Here is an 18208-nt window from a genome sequence, read left to right on the forward strand (position 1 = left end):
ATCTAATTTCCTAATAATAAAGGATTCTTTGATTGTATATATAGATGTTTAAATGAAGAGACACATTCCATTCTTAACTCTCCTAAATTAAGCAGAATAACTGAGTCGTCACAAGGCATGTTATCAATATAAAAGCAATAAAAAAGTCACCCTCTTGTGAATTACTATTTACAGTATTTCACACAAATGGCATTCACACCCTCCAACTGAACAAGGTTGTCTCTTTAAATTGAAGGACACTGCCGGCACTCCTCATCAGTTAGCATTAGTGATGGGGGGAGGGGAAGAAAGAAAATAACAAACCATTTTTCTATCATTTGAACTCTCTCTGACCCTTGTAAGCTATTCAAGTATGCACTTAAGACAATTCAAATAAATAACATATATACACATGCACAGAGCAGATATATAGATAGCAAAAGAGTGAATCCTGGTAAAGTGGATAGATTGATACATAACAATTAACCATCTTGAAACCTCTGCCTTGGCATCATCATTGATAGCACAAGAGGAATTACCATTTTTAGATAATATTAACATTTCTGTGAATCAGGGTATAAACTAGCAGTTTAAAACCTAAGTGAGTAAAGAAAAAGAGAGTGCTACTTTGTCCTTATATTGACTTAAAATTTTTAAATCTATGATCACAATATAAATTGAGTGGGAACTGGGCAGGGAAGCAAAGAGGCTGCTGGCAAATAAAACCAAAAGCAGTGAGGAGTGTACAATGAAATATATCATTCAAATGATATTTAGCTCAAAAAAGTTCAAACCTTCCTAGTTCAACATTATTCTATTCCAAAAGTTAAATATACAATTGTGTGAAAAGATGTTACATCTTATAAAATGTACACTTGTACCTATCTATAGATACAAGAAGTATTTATTCATTTTTACTAAAATATTTCTTCAAAATAGAGACTAGTTGGTTTCCATTTAGTAATTTCCACCACCACATCTCCACTTTAGTGGGCAATTTGTTGCAGCTTTAAATGTACTTTTAATGGTAGTATTACTGGAACTACTGCAATATTTTTTTGCACAGAATACTGACAAAAGTAGAAATCCAAAATTGGCAACTAAATGCATAAAGACTCATGATGCTGTAATATTTTTAGGTTGCTTTCTAAAGTCACCCATTTCCCTTCCCCCCAAACAGAAGAAATAGGGAATTTTAAAATGATGAAATTATTCTGTATATTTTCTTAACTTTTAGAGAGCTTTAATCATACAGTTTCTATAAGCAAAAACAAAACCCTACCAAAATTAATGGAGGAAGACAGATAAATGAATCACCAAATAAACCTTTCCTTCAGCCAGAAACTATGAAGATGTGGAGATTTCTTCAGAGCAAAACATGTGCCTTGAGGACCCAGGAAGCTGCTAGTGGAGAGATTTCCAATTCAGTGGTCCTGAATTTCCGCCTCACCCAGGCTCTCCTGCTACCTTCTGTGTAAATGACAATACCAGTTCTAGAAAGCAGGAGTCAAGAAGCAGTTTTGCTTTGTTCCGATTTGATTCCCAGTGACCCACAGAGCAGGATTTCACCACAATCCTGTAACATGTGACTGGGCATGGAAGTTCCAGAGTTACCTCCAAAATCCTAAGGAGGGCTCTTCCTTTTGTGAAACTAGTTAATTACACAACCACGTATTGCCACATTCTTGATGTCTATTGACATAATGGGAACTTCAACCCCTGCTTTGTTTTTTATATATTTTTTCAAAATAGTGAAAAGAGATCCACCTAGAGCCCAATATAATTTAAGTACTGGAAGACAAAAAAAGACAGGAGTTGTTTTTATTCATTACCCACAGCTGGAAATTATGTGCTTTAGTTTTGAGGCCCAATAAAAAATAACTCAACTTTTTATTATTTACTGAAATTTTTCTTTCCTTTTTTTATATTCTTCACTCCTGAGTAGTACATGGTAGAGAATGAATGGATATCAGTTTGTACAATAGATCTGAGTCTTTTAAGCTGTAATACTTTCAGCAATAATGATGACAACTCATCAGTCATCTTTACAGATATATCTCATCTCTAATTTGTAGAAGTCTTCATGATTTTTAATCTGGAAATTTTAATTGAAAATTACCGTTATTCTCAGTCTTGTCACTTTTTTTTTGTCACCGTTTTTTAAAACCACCTTATTCAGTATATTTTCTTTGACCCCCTAGCTCCAAAGTGAGAAATATAACATATTTATTGCATAGGCTATCTAATCATAGCTTTATTAAGAAAACACCATAAGAAGCTCTCCCCCTCACCCCATCCTGACAGGATAAAATGTCATTTTCTAATGTTAAACACTAAAGTCAGAAAATGTGAGCAATCCTGGAAACTGTGAATTTTCCCAACACATGTGAGTCACTTATATCCCCAGAAGTAATAAAGCCTCTCAAAAATACAGAGATTCAAAAGGAGATGATGATTTGATGGTTTTTCCTGTGTCTAAGTAAGACTGGGTATGACTAAATAATTTCTCAATTGCTAGACTAAAACAAACAGCTTTTAAAACTTTAAATTATTTTATGTAGTGATGACTACAAGTTCTCACTAAAGTCAACATTAGATAGAAAACACTGAGGTGAGTTAGGTGCAAGGGCTCTTCTAGAATTTATTCATTATAGAAACAAACAAACAAAACCTCTGCAATGCAGTTAGAATCAGTAAAAGTCAATTAAACATAGTCTATTCTCACTTTTATATTATATTGGGTATGTTTAAAGCTCAACTGGTTACAAAACAGAATAACGGTAGAATATTCTAAGCATTATCAGATCAATGAAAGAACTGATCAAATTCTATAATCCATACATGTGCATTTTTCCCTACCCCTTTGAGATCTTTCATATTTCTCCAAATGACATAAATAGGAGAATAATATATTAAACACATTAAATTCAAGCTACAAACTTAAACAAGGAAAAGCCATTCATTTGATCAAGAAACTTATCAAATACTTATTGTGTCTTATAGGAAGTGCCTCAGTCCAGTAGGAAACTAAACTATGCAAGACACAATAAGTGAACACACATTCCCTAACCTTGCTGATCTTAATCTTATTATGGAATCCAGGTATACATATAAAATTTTTTTAAATTATTTAAAAATTTAGCTCATGCCAATGTGATCAGACAGGCCAGAGCCTCTTGTAGTGTCCCAGATCAATTATGTTAGCGTTATTTTCCCAGGAAGATAGCACATAATTTTGGTATCACTTATGTGTGAAACCTAGCCCCATGATTAGTAGAGGATCAGTGTTAATACATAATTATGGATTAATTTTGAGAATTCAAAGGACCAGCATGTAGAAGAAAATTTGATTATAAATACTATTTCATTAGCAGTTAGACTTAGAAGCAGTTAGACTTAGAAAAATGAGCAGAAGAAATTAGAGGGCCCTAACTTTTTCAGTATGCGATTATAGATGAATTATTTAACATCCCTAAGTGTTCACTTTCTAAATTCTAAAATGGTTTGTGAGGAAACTGCACAAAGTAAAAAAAAAAAATCACAATTTTACTATATATAAATTTTAATAACTAATTGGCACATGGTAGAAAACAAGCGCTTGTAACAATATTGTTGTTACATTGTCATAAGACTCTATGTCCCCTGGTTGTTCACAACCTACCTGCGTTTTCTCTGAGAATTGAAGAAAAAATGTTTCATTAAAATTATTAAATATTTGAGTTATATGTGTGTAATACTTATTAAAAATCTCTTTAATTGTTTGGAGTACTTTATGATTGGGAAAAATACTTTATAAAGCCCCAAGCACTTAAAAAATTAAGTACAACTTGAAAGAATCTTTTCCCTTATCAGTAATCAAAACAAACCAACATTTCTTAAAATCGAGAACCTGGACATCTAAGAAAACGGATGTAGCTATAAAGGGACCAGCAATACCAGAATTAGAAACTTGCAAAAATCAGTTTTGAAGGTACTCATGAGATAAGTAAGGGGTTTTGATGGTTTGAAGTTGCATATATCCCAGAAAAACATGTTCTTAAATCTAATCCTTTCCTGTGGGTATGAACCCATTTCAAGTGGGACCTTTTGATGCGGTCACTTCAGTTCAAGTGTGAGCCACAAACTCAGGAGAAAAGAAAGACCAGCAAATGCCACCCTGTGCCTTGGTATGTGGCAGAGGAGCCAAAGGTCTTTGAGAAGAAAGCCTTGCCTTAAAAATGTCTTGATTTGGAAATTTTCTTGGCCTCAAACTGTAAACTAATAAATTTCTGTTGTTTAATCCAACATATTTCATGGTATTTATCCAACAAATTTCATGCTACCTGCTTGAAGCAGCCTAGGAAATTAAAACAAGGGTCTTCTCTATCTTCTGAATCTTATAAAAGAGCTTTGAACACCAAAAGAATCACTAACAACTTGTTAACTGAGGGATACCCATATCTTTGGTATATGCATACATTTAGTCCTTTATCCTGAACTTTCAAAACTTTTATCAAGATGACCATACTGAAATTAGAAATGTTAAAGAACTGTTTAATAGTGATATCTTGTGTGAGAAAAATGACAACGTTCAAAGTGTAATTGACTGCAATCTCTAAAAAAATTTTTAGATAATATAATTCCAATGCTCTCCTTATCCATAAAATTGATTTGGTCTTTTAAAAAGGGCATTCTTACTGTGTCATTTGTTTCAGTAATAGCCAGCAGCAATTAAGTGTACAGTTCAATTGTACATTCTAGGGAGAAAAAAACACTCCTTTTTAACTGTTTTTGATCATGATATTTGATTTCTATGATTACTTCCTTGAATTTAGAAAATGGAGAAAGGTAAAGAAATCGGCCAATAGATAAAAATATTTTATGATCATTTTTGGTTCATACATAAGATTTTCTTCATTTGAATCTCATCTTTTACTCATGGTTACAATATAGTGTTGTGATTGTGATTCCCTGTTTCTCACTGATTTTATTTTCTGTTTCGGTGAAGTACACAGAAATTTTGAGAAACATGTTTCTCAAAGACTATATCATCTAATATTTATCAAAGTTTCTTATACAAATTCTACATATGAATTCAGTAGAGTAGAAATCAGAGCACATAACACAATGTTGGGGTGTACAGAAATACATGATATTGCTCCCACCAGAACCTGAGTTAACCTTAGCTTCATATTGTGTGGCAAACCACCTACAGAAGAGATGAATTGCCTCTACAGATTTTGTGGTTCATAAATTTCCTGCAGAAATGAAGTAATTGTTTTTTGTTTAAAGGAAACATTCTGGGTTAGATTAAGCACAAGTCCCATTTTCTGCAAACAGAAGACAAAGCAGAGAAGTAAAAAGGTCAAGAAATATTAGCAAGGAAGATATTAACCAGCATTTACCAGGTATCTTGCAATTATGAGCATTCAGGGTATCAGGAAAACAAAATAACTGAATGAGTCAAGTCTCTTTTTCTGTTCAAATATCTTGTATTTTCTGTCAGTATAATGCTGGAACATATCACTACGATATAGAAAATATAAATGCCTACCCTTCAAAGTAAAGTTCAAAGTCTAGAAAAGGTATCTTTCTAATTCAAATTAAAGCACATCAGAGCTGAAGCAATCATCTCCACCACCCACATTTGTCAGATTGGTACAAGGGGATTTTTATACCAAATTTCTCCAGAGGCAAGGATCACCCAAAGTACATTATGGGGCAATTTTGGGTTCTACTACTCTATCAATGAACACATTTCTAATTCAACCACACAATGCCCAAACAAAATCTTTCTTGATCAAATGATTTTTCTTCTCTGTAGATATGGAAAATTCATGGAATTAATCACAAAAATATAAATGTGAGTTATAATTATCTCTGGATATTAGTTTGCTTTATTATTTCTTAAAAGGGAAGAATAATATATAGATTATCTTTTTCCCTGGGCCTTTTCCATTAATAATTTTAACAGAATGATTTTAATTACAGAAGAGCTAAAGTAAAAAGGCCCATCATTTATGGTCATGTTCCAGAGTTCAACTTAGCAACAAAGCACTTCATCGAGTTGCGTTAAGAATTAAGTTAAAGAACCGATGCTGTTAAACACACAGAAGAAAGCCTGATATATAGTAAACATTGAGCTATATTACACTTTAATATCATTACTGTTATTTTTAAAAGTAACACAATTGTATTTAGAAGCATAATTTATCTCCAATTGGTTTACAATTTGCATGCTATGGCTCAAGATAAAAGTATGCATGTGTTTGGCTCATTTATACATATGTGCAAAATGCATTAATCAATTCATTCAACAATCATATGCTGAGCACTTCCTATATGCCAGGTACTATAAAAAGTTCTGGAACACAAAGATGAAGAACATATTACCTCACTCAGGAAGCATAGTTCAGCAGGTAAACATAGTATTATACTGTTGCATGTCAGAGATAAATGTAATGTGGTATATTATATGCAACAATAGAATTGTGCATAGGATATATTTAGAACAAAATAGTGCTCATACAGTTTAAGAAAGGCATGGAGGTTTACAGAAGGCTACAAGTTAAGACATTTATGCTAGTTAAAAATGATCTCACTAGAAGGAATGCTTTTCTTCCAAAGTATGTATATCCATTGTCATTATGGTACCTTAACTAAGTGGGCAGGTTCTGTGGGTACACAGCCTTAAAGAGTGTTTCCCATCTCCTTATGATAATTTCCAAATGTTTGATTCAAAAGGTCAAATGACATCTTATCATACTGAGTTTAAAAATTTCTGGCTATCGCCAAAATAAACTAGCCCAAAATTGAGAATTTTGATGACTTCAAGAAGGTTTTTGCACAATATATTCTAAAACTTGACCTAAAACACATTCTTGATTATCTGTATGACAACCTGCTGTCTACTCTATCACCTATGCTGAAAGCACTCAATAATGAGCATTTGGTAAAGGAATAAATGAGTGGATGAATGAACAATTGGTCCCTTACAATTTTGGGAGAAATTTGGACAAAAATGAGGTTCTCAGTATCGTTCCCTGCTTTAATTTTCCTGGCCCAGACTGTAAGACCAATTAATGTAGTATGTTCTCCCCACTTCTTATATTTTTTGTGAATCTGATGTGAACATTCAGAAGTCTCACTGTGTTTCTGAACAAAACAGTGGATTGTAAAAGCTTTTGAACAGCACTTGCAAACAGCTGAGATTAGTAAAATGTTACACTAGTAGAGTATGGTCACATATTCAGCAAAATGTAGAAGTTAAGGTGTAGACTGTGGACTCCCACTGCTTGTTCAGATCAAGTTCCACTCCTTTCTAGTTCTGTGACTTTGGGTAAATTATTTCACCTCTAAGTGTCTCAGAATTCTTATTTATAAAATGAGAACACTAACATTGCCCACCTCATAGGACTGTTTTAAAGATTAAAGGAATTGATATTTGAAATAATTTTAACAGTAGCTACAGACAGCAGGAACTCCGGTGGTGTTTGTTTAATAAATTGGCAGTCATTTAGAAGGACATTGATAATGGGCACTCTTTTTGAATTGCATATGGGAGTTCCTGCCGTGATTATTTGTAACTTTCAATGTGTAGTCCATCAGTTACTAAGGAATCAGTGTGTATGGTTTGCATTATAAAACTCACTTGGCACAAGCACAGGTGTGCTTCAAATTTCATGAAATGCCCAGTTTGTACAGGGGAATCCCTCCCACATTTCAGTCTTGTCCTCAGGATTCCCTCCTAAAGCAGTTCAACTATGCATTTTCCACGGCTAGGGAGCTGCATAGATCCCTTCTGACTTGTATGTTTTGGTTTATTCCATAGCTATAACGTGTCTCCTGTCACTCTGGCTGTCTTTGGTTTTGTTGTCTGTATTCAGAGAGCCTTGTGGTTGTGTCTATCCCCAGCGGCAGTGCTTCCAGTTGCGCGGTTTGCCCCCTCTGTCTCTCATCACTGCTTTTGGCTCAGTCCCTTGACAGGAAATGAGAGATTTATTTTATCTGGCTTGAACTACATTGTTCCTTCCTGGCTACTGGTGTTACTTCACTCTAAATAACATGACTTTGTGCTCACAGTCTGCCCAAGGTCAAAGCCTGAGGGTAATAGCCACATTTAAGAGCAGGGGAAGAGAATACAACCAGAGGGGAGGAGTGGGTAAGTAGAGAATTAAAAAAAAAGTAATGATGCAAAAGTTAAACGTGCAGCAGGTCTAAATTTCTGGCAGGTTTGAAATGGAATCTGTCCTGAAGAGCTGAAAGAACTCTTCTCCCCACACACCCCTTCCAGATGTTATTGATTTAAAATGACACTGTGAAGTAATCTAGGCTTAAAATTCAAATTTGGTTTTAAAAGAAAGCATGAGATGTCTGGGAGGAGGGTTTACAAAGCTTATTAATAGCTGTGTTATCATAATTGTAGTGTGTTTTTAATCATTTAAATTGGGCTAATTTTTGGAATTCCAATATTCCTCTTTGGTTTCACAGAAAAATATAAAGTAATCATTATAGTACATATGATTACTAAAATCTAGTTGATTATTTTTTAAAAAGTAAAACTTCATAGTAAATGCTATCCAAAATTGGAAATTTAAAATTTAGAAATTTGTCTGAATTTTAATTACATGCACAAATATTTCTGAACCTCACCTCCTCCCCTTCCTTCATATTTTTTTTTTCCCTTTGGAGTTGGTGTATATAAAACTTTCTTAATTTCTCCAAATACCTCTAGAGTGTCAAAGAGTCAACAGGATGACTGCCCAAGGACACAGTAAAAGAAAACTTCACAGTTTACTGGTCACATTGTATATGCTGGGCTGAATCTCTCTGGGATAGTTTAAAAGACTGGGAACAGGGAGGAGCCTGGCTAATCTAGATATGTATTTTCCTGTTCTTTTAACAGATAGTCACTCTATTTAATAATACTTCTGCCTTAGGAAAATGGATTTAATGGAAATGGACTCTAAAGGAAACAAAAAGGATTTAGGTTACACATAAGACCACATTTCATACACAGAAAATTTCATATAGGTATTCTATTCTTGAGGAAGATTGGGAAATCCCCACTGCTAATGATCTTTCTACACTTGTATCTTTCTGGGTGTTTTAAGCATGATTTATTTTAAATTCAAGGGAGGCGACTATTCTAAATGGCACGATATAATCTTTAGAACATTATGGCTTATACCACCTCCTTTAGAAAGCCCTCTCATCTCTATGGCACCAAGTGGACATAACCATACAGGATCAGCCAGGGCTCAGCATCCACAAATCACAATTTATTTATTTCTTTATGCAATTACCTGAGATTGTTACATTCTGTAACTGTAGAAATTATTCCTCAGAATCTTATATCTTTTCAGATCAATTACTCATCAAGTATTCTGCATGTGGAATGAGCCCCCAAATACTAAAATATGTTAGATACAATAGCATAAGAATTGGAATTAAATCTCATGTTAAAAATGCAGCTATTAAAAATTACAGAAAACAACATTTTCATATATTTTAATGTTTTTTGGTTATTTGATTACAAATATGGTCGAAAAAAGTAAGTATTAAATAAAGTGATTCCTTTCCCTAAATGCAGGAGCCCATAAATCAGTCTAGAAGACCATCACCTAGATGCCTAAATTATCCACAAGCTTTCCTTTCAGTCAGTCTCTATACTTCAGGTGCTCAGAAGCAAAAACTGAAGAAATAAAGGAAAATAATAATTATTGAAAGTTACTGTGTAATCAGCACAGCACCAGTTCCTTTCCCATACAACATCACATTCCATGCACAGAAACTCCAGACAAGTTAAAGCTATAACCCTCATTTTACAAATGATGGAATGAAATTTCAAACATTAGGTAATATCCCCCAAATAATAGAGTTAATAAGTAATGAAACTGGGATTCAAAGGGAGGTAGGTGAAGTTCCAAAAATCCATGACTATACACTATTTCAGAAAAATAATTAAAATGTTTGATTACAGAAATTTGGTATGTATTGAGTCCAGCTGTGTCCCTTACCTGTACAAAGAGAGGTATATTATAAAATGGCAGTAGCTTTCTTCAAAAGGTCAAACATAACATTACCATACGGCCCAGCATTTTCACTCTTAGGTATCTACCCAAGAAAAATTAATATATATGTTCATGCAAAAACTTGTACCCAAATCTTCATAGCCATGTTATTCCTAATAGCCAAAAAGTGAAAACAACCCAGATGTCAATCAACTGATAAATGGATAAATAAAATGCAGAATACCATATAATGGAACATTATTCAGAATAAAAAGAAATGAAGTATTGGTGCATGCTAAAACATGGATCAATCTTGAAAAGTTATGTGAAGAGAAGGCAGTAGCAAATACCATATATTATGTTATTCCCTTTATTTCAAATATCTAGAATAGGCAAGTCTAGAGAGACAGAGAGTAGGTTAGTGGTTGCATACAACTGTGGGGTTTGCAAAGAAATGACAAATGACTGTTATTGAGTATGGGGGGGTTCTCTTTAGGGTAATCTAAATGTTCTAAAATTGAAGCAACACTTGCATAGTTCTATGAATATACTAAAAACCACTGAATTGAACACTTTAAATGGGTGAATTTTATGATAATAAAGCTGTTAGGAAAAAAGGTAGTTAAGTAAAACCTTTGTATCCATCTTACCAGGAAAATATAGCTCATTCCTTAGGGAGAGGAGAAACTTCTAAACAAATCTTAGTTACCACCCAGGGAAGCATAATCGGTTTTCTTCTATCATTTTCACTCAATATCAAAATGAAGATTTAAGTCTTCTAGGCTCAGGTGGATTTTTGAATCAATGAGAGGACTGAAAAAGATATCCTGCCTTGGCCAAGTATACTTTGAGACCAAAGCTCATTGAAAACTTTGGAATCACAAACTGGTAGTTTATCTAACCAATGTTAAATCCCCTTGTTTGACATTTTCCATCTAAACTAACCAATGATTTGAATATTGTATAGATAATCACAAAGAACAGCTGTAGCAGGGGGGAAAACATTATTTTAAAAGTGCTTACTATTTTATTAACACCTAAAGAGTAAAATTTACTTTTTCTACCCAGATTAAATTCTACATATTTTGATGTAAAGTTGCACAACTGGAATATTTGTCAATATAATTTTTAGTATTAAATCCCATCATTAAATGACAGTAAATCATAATCCTGTGGCAAAAAAAAAAAAATCAGTAAGTAGAATTCAAATGTTCAATAATGTTGACATCCCTTAACACTCCACAGATTTTTTTAGGGAAAATCCTAATGTCAGTGGTACAGAACAGCAGGTTTTTGAAGGATCAGCACTCTAGAGATAACACATTTTCAAAAACTATTTATCTTTTATTGATATATATTATATATTCCCATACCATGCAATCATCCAAAGTGTAAATGGTTCACAAGATCATCATAAAGCTGTGTATTTATATTCACAATTGACTTTTTTTCTTTGTGTGTGTGTGAAAAATAACCTATATACAAAAAAGGAACAAATTTAAAAGCACATCACAACAATTAGTTGTAGAACAGATTTCAAAATTTGATATAGGTTACAATTATACAATGTTAGGTTTTTACTTCTAGTTGCTCTAAGATACCAGAAACTAAAATATCAGTATAATGATTCAGCACTCATACTGATTTTTTAAACCCCAACTTCTCTGTATAACTCAACCATCACCTTCGATCTTTTTCCCACTCTTTAGGGGTATTCGAGCTATGCCCATTCTAACTTTTTCATGTAGGAAGGGGCTGTTGATAATATGGGATGGGGGAGGGAACTAGCTGATGTTTGGAGAGGCTGACCCCTCTGCATTTCAGGACTTATCTGGTCCAGGGACCCATCTGGAGGTTGTAGGTTTCTGGAAAGTTACCCTGTGCATGGAACCTTTGTAGAATCTTAGGTGTTCTTTAGGATTGGCAAGAGATGATGACACATTTTATCCCAATAAGCTTTAGATGTTTACACCTTAAAAGTTAGTCAGTTGTAGTTGCTTTCAAATTAAACACCATTGCTACAGTGTTTCTGTTGTGATTGTCAGAGGGAAGTGGAGCCAGTGCAATTTGTCCATGTTTTACAAATCACCATCTGGCAGGGATATGGCAACATGTGAAATCTTCACAGGACTCTTGTTTTTCTACTATCTGCTGGATAACTAAGGAGATCACCAGACTGCTGGGACGACTGCCAGATGGTAAGCAGGTATGTTTATGAGTTTAAGATTCTTATTTTCTTTCAATGCTTTCACATGCTGTGGGCACAGAGGCAAGAAAGTGAAAGGGAAAAGCAAAAGAGAGTGGATAAGTGACTGCATATGATCATTATAAATGTCTTTGAACTTTACTGAAATACGAATTTTCAAAGTTCCACATTAATTTTTTTTTCTGCTAAAGTGGACAAATCATCAATCAGATGGTCACAAGATTGAAAACAATACCACATTTTTCACTTTTAATCCTGTTTAATAGGCAGACATTACTCAGAGGATCATAAGCATCATCCACAAACATTTGTTGAGTGCATATCCTGTGTATGGTACTGGGCTAGCCATGCCAGTGAAATAAAAGTGAGGGTTATGTTTTACTTTGATTGTTTGAATAAACTATGGTCATAAAGCCAAAGAACACCTAGCAGAGTCATGACAAAAAAAAAAAAAAAAAAAACTTCTAATAATCAAAATCTGTGGAAATGAATTTGGGAAGTAATTAAAATGAAAAGTGCATTCTAAATAGATTTTAGTAGATACAAATTGAATATCACAAACAAGGTATACAGATGCAGAGATACACAGCTCTGGAAAATTAGGTTTGAATGAATACTCGGGAATATACCAGCAATGTGAGTCAAGTAAAGCTACTGAAAATCTCAGCGCTTTAATAAACTCATCTATAAAGTGGTGACAACAGTTCTGCTTTTAATGATTATTGTGAAATTAGAAATAAAATAAGTGAAAGTTGTCTAGTGAATATATACACACTCAGTAAATTAAGCTATTACCACTATTATTATTATTGATATTATTGTACTTTGAAGAGTGCTGCTCCCAGGTTAAATTCCTAGATGTAGAATTTGTTCCGGTGGATGTAGAATGTGTTCCCTTAGATACACAAAGGCCTATATGTAGACATGCATTTATATGCAAATATGCACATAATGAAGTGCATAATCATAACAGTAGATATATATACTACCCGACCACAAGAAACAAAAAAATGAACTCAAAGTTTTATTGACTAAATATTAGTAAAAGTTTCAATTTCCAGAAATGATACTTAGGAAAATTACCTAACCTCTCGGTGTGCTTATCCATAGAATACTGAGAAAAAATCTATTCCCTAGGGTTGTTATGAGGATTAAGTGTGATTATTTCTACCTATCACACTGCACAGTGCTTGACACATAGTAAATAAATGTTTGTTTCTTTCCCCTTCACCTTTAATTTCCATTTTCTCTTCATTTCTAAATTTAGTTCTATTTTCTGCCCACCTCCTTCCCTCAAGTTTCAGAGAGACAGTTGTCTCTACACTTTTCTGACTCTTCCAATTCTGTTCTTAATTCCAACACTCTTTCCTCCAGAATAAATTGTATCCCTAATTACATGATCCCTCTCTTTAATTACATCATAAAATCCTTCTCATCCACTAGTTCCTTCCCCTCAGCATAAAATATGCTCATCACCCCCATCCTAACAATGATTTTCATAAAGCTGTATTTGCAAAATTGACAGAAAGTGTAGAAAGGCTGACTACAAAAATGGCTATTGAAGATACACAGAAGAGAAATGTCTCTATAGACATTTCTATAATGGCAAAAGATTGTTAAAGGCTCACCCCTAAATATGCCAGAACCAGGGAGATGTTTTTGACTAGTTAGTTTTATATTTGGTTCTAGTAAAACTGACTGAATCAGTTCTTTATGTTTTTAAAAAGTCCCAAAACACTCCAGTAATTAACAGAATCACAATTCTCTCAAAAGTCTGGCACAATCCTGATGCCAAGTACCAAATCTTGACCAAGATAGTATAGTACACACACATTTATAGACCAAACTTAGCTAAAAATAAAGTAAATCCAAGAAAGTAAAAATCAGCAAGTAGACCTCAAAAATTAATTAAAGAATAATATGCCATAATCATATGGTATTTATTCTAAAACTAAAGGACTGGTTTAATATGAAGTTATCTATTCAAGTAATTTTTCTACTGTTAAAGTAGTAGACTAAAAGGAAATATCCAAAAGCAAGTTATTAGAAGTCTCTGATAAAAAGTACCAAACATCCCATATTTGTTTACTGTGGTAAGCTAGGAAGAGAAGAAAACTGTCTTCTATGGGACACTATTTGTCACAAACAGCAGTTAGTGGTACAATAGTCAAATCATCTTTTGTTGATCCAGCTTCTCTTAATTATAGCACCATGTTCCTTCTCACCAGTGACCACATTGAATGCAAGCAAGGCCATGTTTACTGCTTCCTCTTACTCCTATCTTGCACACTTTTCAACCCATCACAAATTGCTTCTGCTCCTATCATTTTACAGAAACTCCTCTCTCCAGGGTTACCATTATCCACTTATTCCCACATCCATTGGTTTGTTCTCTGGCTTCATCCTATTTATCCTCTGTTTAGCATTTTAAACTGTCACATACAAAACCCTCAGCTCTTCTCCTCCCTTGATTTCGGCACTGCCTCTCACTGAACCGACTTTCCTTCTGCCTCTTTCGCTTAGTTTCTTAAACTCTTTACTGCCCCACCTTCTTTAGCAGCTCATTAAACATTGGGGACCCCAGAATCTACCATCATCCCCCTTTCCTTCATTGTGGATACAGAGAATATAGATCAAAGTTAAACAGAAATGAGAGAACCAGGACACTATTAACAAAATGAAACAAATAAAAATACTGAATTAGACAGAAAATTTACTATAACTTTCAACATCTCATGTTAGAGTACAAGCAAAATAGGCTCTTAAGAGAAATACTACAATATGGATGATAACCAATCTTATTTCCAGTATGTTTAATAATGTCTTGTAAACTTTAAGAAATAATTTTTAATATTTAACTTAATACATGTCATTCAAGTCATTGTTCAATTACTCAGTTGTCTTAAATATGCTAATGATACCTATAACTAAATTACTAATGTAAACTCAAAATATGATTTTCTAATTTTGTGACCCTTTCACAGAAAAATTAGTTTGAAGGCAGCTAGTCTGTTAGAATTATTAGGGTATACCTGAATGCAATTTAGTACAATTCAGCAATCATTTACCGAATACCAGTCACATGTGAAATATTGTTTCCATGGTCATAGTTTAATACATAAACTTCAACCAGATGCAGTATAAATGAAATTGACTGGCTTCCAAGTTTAAAGTAACAACATTAAGAAAGTGCTGATGTTTTTAATCATGTTAGCTCTGAAATATCTTTCTTTCCCTAATTTGCAACCAGTAGTAAAGTCAAATGAAAATATGAGTAAGAGTATTATATATTGGTTCTCAAATTTCTCATTCCAATTTCAGTAATCAATGTCTCAAAAACTCTTCAGTAAGTTTAGATCATCTTTCTCCACTCTCCCATCACCAAATTATTGCTGGATCACTTTCTGCTGCTGTGTTCTCCTCCCTTGACTCTGTAAACCTTGGAAAACATGTTTTCATGTTATTTGAAAATAAAACTCCTTTCCATCTTTTGCTGCTTCTTTTGATTATTTTGATTATTGTATCCATTACTGTAACACCTTTCAGGCAATCTATAAATCCAGCGCCACCAAACCCTCCCTTATTCGATGCCTGTACCTTCCACAAAAGAAATGGAAAATAAAAAAAGCTCAGAAATAAACAATATAAAATAGGAATAATTCATTTTACAAAAAGATCCTTGGCTTCACAAAAATTTACATAAAAATCTCTTTAAAAGGTGATTTTCTCTATTGCATGAAAAGTGAAATTCAATAACACATTTATACTCAATGTTTCCAAAATCATACCATTTTTGCAAAATGTGTTGCAACTTGTTCTCATAAAATTGCTGCTTCCTTTGCCTTTCTTCTTTATGAATTTGGCATTAAGTTGCTTCACTAGACCACAAATTCTAAGTTTCATGCTTAATAGCTTTCATTAATTTAGTGCTTACTACGTGGCACGCTTTGTGCTAGGCACTTTGTGCATCTTTTATCTAATCATAAGAAACTAACAAGGCCAGGATTATAATTGCCTCTGTAAAAATGGGGAAACTGATGCTCAGGGTGGCTAAATGACTTGCCCATGTCATACAGCAAAGAGGTAGTGAAGCCAAGATTTCAGACTTGGAAGCCTGTGCTCCTTCCTCTGTCCCAGAAATCAGTCACTGAACATCAAGAAAAAGGGAAGATGCAAGTGTTTATTGTACTTGAAAATGTGGAATGCCACACAGGAGAACATGGATTTCTTGTCTACAGCTAAGGATTTATTCTTCAATAGCAGTGGACTTCAAACATTTTAAGCTGTGAAACATTTCTTCAATCAAATGTTACAAAGACATACGATATATAAAAGTAGTAGGGTTATGTCCTTTCCCCTTCTCTCACTAGCTGGCCCCAGGCTCATTGGTAAAGAACCTACAGATTTCCCCAGAAGAGAGTTTGAAAACAATTTGTACTAGACTATGTTTTCATTATCGCTAAAGAGCTGGCTACCAAAATCATAATTTAACCATAGATAAAGTCCTTAGATATAGTTGGGAGTTCCTTGGGCCCTCTACAGGAACATGCTTTGTTCTTTGTTTAGAACAGTACCCAGGACATGGGTCATACATGAAAAAATGGCCAATAATGGTAACAATAATAATTTTTAAAAAATAATGAATAGATAAGTCTCCTTGACATGGGAATGGTTTCCTTTTCCTGTGCCAGTTGTTCTGTCTGTGCCAACTCTAACACACACCCCTTCCAGGAATGGCACTCAGCCATCCTGGCAACCAGAATTAGAGCAAAGAAAATATGAAATTTCTCTTCAAAACATAAGTGGAGAAACGAATGCAAAGCCAAGCAAAAAGTACCCAAATTCAACATGCACTTTGTTAAATGTCACTTCATAGTAAGAGACTTTACGAAAGTCAAGGGAACATGGTCATGTATAAATTAGGAGTCTGAGAACAGGCATGACCTGCAGAAAAAGGATCAGCAAGGGAAGAAATTCTAGAAGAACACAAAGTTAACAGTTAAAATTGTTATCTGAAGGGAATGAGAGAAGTGGGAACTGAGCAAATAGAGGACAGTAACAGGAGAGGTATTTTTCACTTTACACCTTTCTTAAACTTTTTAAATTTTGAAATCCAAGAAAGGAATTAAATAAACTGAAACTTTCAAAATCAGTGGGAGAAAATGATAGATCCAATAGTATATCATTTGAGTATCCTGTTAACATAACATTGACCTGTTTTATTTTGGGATGGAGAAAAAAAAAATCAGCAAGAGAGGATTCTACCCCAAGAATCCAGACTAAACAGACCCATCAGACAGGCATATTGCTGTTTCTAAGTCAGAGCAGGTCTTCAGGAGAGAAGCACCTGTTTACTGAAACCATGACAAGTGCCCTGATGATCAAAGATAGATATCAGGCAGAAAGTATGCCCCCCAGTCCAGCTCACTGATGAAGCTGCAGCAACAATACCAAGGATATGGACAAAGAAGTCACTCTCTTCCCTCAAATTAAAAATTATAGAGAGACTTTCACAGCCCTTCCTTTACAATAAAAATATTGCAAAGGAGCAAGATGAATCTCTACACTGGGAATAGCATATCCCTAGTTTTTCAGTGCATAGGAAACACTGTCCCTGTGAACCCATGAAATATTTGTTGACCAACAGAAGGTCTTGCTCCAAGTACTTAAATACCATTGTTAAAAGCTGATAAAAAATGGGGAAAAAACATTTATTTAAAAATTGATATTTCAGCCAAATTTCAATATTCCTCAAAGCATCTTGTCTATAAATTAGATGCAAAGAATATTATAAAATGGGAAAAAGAAAACTAAGAAATATATTGACACCTACAAGATACTGTACATGGCTTATTAAACTGGGTAAAAAGACAAAACCTTAATGGTAAATGCCATGTTGCCTTGAGCTGTTTGAAAGAGGCTGGCATTCTGCAAAGTCTGCATTACTTACCAATTAACTAAGCAGGTCAGACAAGCCTCTGGGACCAAGAGCCCACAGCATTATGATTTGGAAGGATGGGATGACACTGAA

General features: G+C 34.1%; 1 protein-coding gene and 1 long non-coding RNA gene across 23 annotated transcripts in view; one reads left to right on the forward strand and one right to left on the reverse strand.

Moving 5' to 3' along the window:
* The window catches only part of LOC143691595 (uncharacterized), a 41909-nt gene extending 26172 nt beyond the window's left edge, over positions 1-15737 (forward strand). Inside the window, exons 3-4 of the long non-coding RNA XR_013179589.1 lie at positions 12017-12177; positions 15499-15737. This is a non-coding gene — a long non-coding RNA (uncharacterized LOC143691595). The remainder of the gene's footprint in view (positions 1-12016; positions 12178-15498) is intronic.
* Positions 1-18208, reverse strand: part of SOX5 (SRY-box transcription factor 5) — a 1211684-nt gene that overhangs the window by 470766 nt on the left and 722710 nt on the right. The gene's annotated exons all lie outside the window — the stretch shown is intronic.

The sequence above is a fragment of the Tamandua tetradactyla genome, chromosome 7 (genome assembly GCF_023851605.1).
Source record: "Tamandua tetradactyla isolate mTamTet1 chromosome 7, mTamTet1.pri, whole genome shotgun sequence".
NCBI classification, from domain to species: Eukaryota; Metazoa; Chordata; class Mammalia; order Pilosa; family Myrmecophagidae; genus Tamandua; species Tamandua tetradactyla.